The 4229-nt window shown below is 37.7% G+C and overlaps 1 long non-coding RNA gene across 2 annotated transcripts in view; it reads left to right on the plus strand.

Annotated features, from left to right (window-relative positions):
* Positions 1-740, plus strand: part of LOC118408975 — a 4344-nt gene extending 3604 nt beyond the window's left edge. For both annotated transcript variants that reach the window (XR_004830384.1, XR_004830385.1), the window contains exon 3: positions 496-740. This is a non-coding gene — a long non-coding RNA (uncharacterized LOC118408975). The remainder of the gene's footprint in view (positions 1-495) is intronic.
* The last annotated feature ends 3489 nt before the right edge of the window (positions 741-4229 follow it).

Here is a 4229-nt window from a genome sequence, read left to right on the forward strand (position 1 = left end):
TGCCAGGGCATCCCTTCTTTGTCACATGTAGCTATTAATTAAAGGTGTTATGCCTTGTGTTTGCAAGCTCTTTTTCATAGAATATGAATATTCCGTTCTTTTCAGACATGGCTTGTTCTGCGAGCTTCTCAGCTCTGGAATGCTGTGCAGTTTTCTATCTGCATCTAGCAGATTTGGATCCAATGTTTCTTTTCACAGGACACTTTTTTAGGAGGGCTCCGACCTCTACTGCCTACACAGCCAGGGTTCTGTCTAAAGTAATGATGAAGGCAGCTAACTGGGCTTTTGTTTTGACATTTGGAATGTTCTGCAACAATTTCTTTTTGTCTCTCTGGTTAATCAGTACTGGCCTCTGCTATGAAGTCATGCTAGGTATGACCACGGCGGAAATGGAGAGAGACAATATAAAATTGGACCAACTTACGTGCAGGACAATTGTGATTGTCTCTCCTCCATTGAAGCCGTGGTCATACCCGCCCTATCTTTGTGTTGCAGGTTCTGCATTGGTATATGCCCGCCCTAAGTTCTTCGGCCAGTACTGCAGCTGGATTCAAAGTAACTGGGGTTTCACGGGAGCACAGCCACAGGCGGAAGTGGGAGGAGTCTCTTTTCACTTCCGGTATGGCTGTGAAGAGCTAGGACGTGTGTGCCTGCCTGCCAGAGGCATGCTAGGTATGACCACGGCTTCAATGGAGGAGAGACAATCACAATTGTCCTGCACGTAAGTTGGTCCAATTTTATATTATATATACAGTAGATTTTTACAGAAATTCATTAATCTGGCATGTTTTTCTATAGTATGAATGATGCACAAATTACAACACATTCATCATTACCTTTCTTGCTTGTTTCCTTGGCAGGAACGATGGGTTGACTGCTACAAGATGCTATGGACATTAAATCTAAAAAAAGGATGATTGCATTAATCTATTGCATCACATACTAGAGTCGATTCCATATTACCGAGAGGGTGTTTCTTGCCTTTTGTTCCAACATTTTGGAAATCTTTGTAACAATCTAACTTTCATAAGTAACTGTTTAGAACTATTTATAACATCTATGTGACGTTCTAAATATTTCTATTGTATTCAAACATGTTAGAAACATTTCTAACATCAAATACATTATTTCTGTTAGTTTCTAAACTGTTCCAACATAGATGCATCATTTGTGATCACATGTTTGAACATGGAAACAATATGATGAAACTGGGTCAGTGGGCTGGGAAGAGGGCAATTCACACATCCCTGCCAATTGCAGGAAATTATGTCTGTCTGGCACCTTCTCACAAAAGACTCACCACTGTATACTAAAGAAAGTCTAAAAATACAAGAGCCAAACAAAGGACCAAGCTTAGCAGCTTTGTTTATGGGGTCAATAAAAGTTTTTATGGAGGGAAAAAATGACACAAAATGTTGGAACATGTTGGAACAATAACAAAAAACACATAGATGTTTGAAAATTGTTCTAAATAAAGAGATAATTATATCATTACTTTCCCAAATGTTCCAACAAATATAAAAAGGTTCAAACATGTTTAAACTTTCCTTTTGAAATGTTTGAACAGTTTCGAACTACAGTGACTGAAATGTTTTTTACTCAAAATAGTTCAAACGTATTACAAATATTATTTCAAAATCATCTCGGTGACTTGGAATTGACTCAGCGTAATGTACACAATTTGCCAATTCAGCCGATTCACAATGTCCAAGCATTCAATGCCATCATCAGTACACAATAAAGTCCATACAAATGTGGCTGGGTTATGTGACAAAAACGTTGATGACATATCATTGACTGCCAACTCCAACCTCATGTGCAAGGCCATGTGCTTCTAGAAGTTAAGACAGTTACAGCATTACTTTACACAGACTGAGGAGGGTAACATCGTCACCAACAACTTTTTCAGCAAAGGAAATGTATTTTCTGTATCAGGGTTCCAAATACATTTTTGGGTCAAAGGTATATACTTGCACCAAAAGAAATTTACTTGCACAACATAAACTATCTCTTTTGAAACTTTACAGATGGACAGTCACTAACTTGTAATGTCTGCAAATCTAACTCAAATGCAAATCATGCTTGGATTAACTACAATGCTAAGACAACACCATAGAAACTGCATTGTTCAGATGGAATTGTCTTAAGTATTAATATTGTTTAAGCTTCTTTTTTTTAATCAGGGCTATTTTCTTCTACCTTCCAAGGACAGTAGTATTCTTGGTGCGTGTACTGTAAGCTTTTACTAATGCCAGGTAATAGTGGATGAAACAAACGTGCACTGGTGCAAGTTTGGTCTACCAGTGCAAGTTTGGTCTGAGAGTATTATGCACCAGACCAATTTTATGTGCACAAACTTGCATATGCATTTTGAGCCCTGTGTATACATGTAACTGTAAGCTTCCAGAAAACTTGAATATGCTAAATTGATTAATTGACCCCAATTAGGGTATAGGGTAACAGCAGCACTCCTACTGCAAATGCTTTCCCTACAGTGTGGTTCATACTGGTCCTACATCAGTACATGATTGTATATGACTATGAATGTTAACATACCTTTCCTTTCATTCTCAGCGATCTTCTCTGCCTGCTCGGCGTAGTCATGTCTGCCGATTATTCTCAACAGTTTTGCCAGAAGGGAGAGGTCTCCCAGCTTTAACTTCAGTTCTTTCTCCAGTTGGTTAAAGATCTGGTGAGCATCTGCTTTTTCGACGAATCGCGCTGATAAAATATTTGCACCGTCAACATAGTTTCGGAGATCTGTAAGTTCTTGATCTACAAGGTTCCGGGATATCTTCAGGTACAGATCCTGGCGAGGATTGTCTTCCATCTGGAGAACTTTGAGCCTATGTAGCAAGACCAGCCTGTACATCTAGTGGTAACAGTCCCTATACAGACAAGGTTTGTGTCAGGTATATGTTAAGTAACTGCACCTGAAACAGACAGGTGTGTGTCAGGTATGAGGTACAGCACCTGAAACAGATAGGTGTATGTCAGGTATGAGGTAACAGTACCTGAAACAGGTGTCTGTCAGTTACAGGGCTATCTCCAGGACCCATCTCTCCATTCTCAGTTGGATATATTTTGTTTAATAGGACGGACAAAAATTTCACCCCATCCCAGCAAACAATCTGAACTTTATAACATGTATGAAACTGATGAAAATGTATTCTCGTAAACCTCAAATTTCAAAATGACAGTTTTAGAAATGAAAATTACTCTCTGACCATTAAGAGCTATCTACTAACGTTAGTACTCAAACATCACAACCTATAGCATGTCTAGAAATATCAAAAATGTAAGTTCCACTACACAGCAGTGTTCGAAATACCAATCTGCAATCTGCAATTTGCAGAAGGATTTTCAAGATTGCAGAAGAAAAATTTAACATTCTGCAATTTTGCAGAATGAAAAAATCAGGATTGGGATTCAATGGTTTTCAATATGTTAGCTCCTAACATTAGCTCCTGTATGTTGTCTTGACATTGTCTTACTTTTGTTTCCTATTGGACTATTTAAAATTTGTCTTTACCTCATTTGCATATCAATTAATAGTTAGGGTATGAAACCTGTTCTTCAATTATAGATCAGCTCAGTGTCACTGACAAAAGGTGGATGCTACCTTAAAAATTCTGTTTCTAAAAATCATATCCAATTGCTTGTTTCGTTGGTGTACCTTTTTAGTATGCTGTGTAGAACTAGAAGTAGGTGTGACAATAACTAAGTACATTTATGAATTGATTGGTATAATTCAAGCTGTAGTAGCCCATACTGTCATGGCGAGGTGGAAAAAATACCTATGGTGGTATCAGGGAATTATAAGTTCCCTGCAGAAAAGGATCATCTAATTCTTTGCAGACTGAAATTAAAGATAGAGTGAGAGAATAAAGAATCACAGTAATGCTATGCATTGCAAAGCTAAATATGATTTAAATGCATTAGGTATTATTAGGTCGAGAAGGATGTTTTGAGGCTTGTGTGTTGCAAAACTACCTAAAATACAATTTTACAACATCTAACCTTCTTTAATAATTAAGAAGTTGGAAACAGCAGATATGAATACTAGGTCATGAGTGGATCAAATAATTGTATTTAATACCCAACTGAATATTCATCCTTTAATATTTATTATACTTTGACCAGGTAAGGGGACATTTACACGTAAGTTACCCCAAGGAGGTTATATGTGATATAACCTGCTTGGTTACCCCAAGGAGGCTGGTAAACGT

The sequence above is a fragment of the Branchiostoma floridae genome, unplaced genomic scaffold (assembly GCF_000003815.2).
Source record: "Branchiostoma floridae strain S238N-H82 unplaced genomic scaffold, Bfl_VNyyK Sc7u5tJ_695, whole genome shotgun sequence".
In the NCBI taxonomy this organism is placed as follows: domain Eukaryota; kingdom Metazoa; phylum Chordata; class Leptocardii; order Amphioxiformes; family Branchiostomatidae; genus Branchiostoma; species Branchiostoma floridae.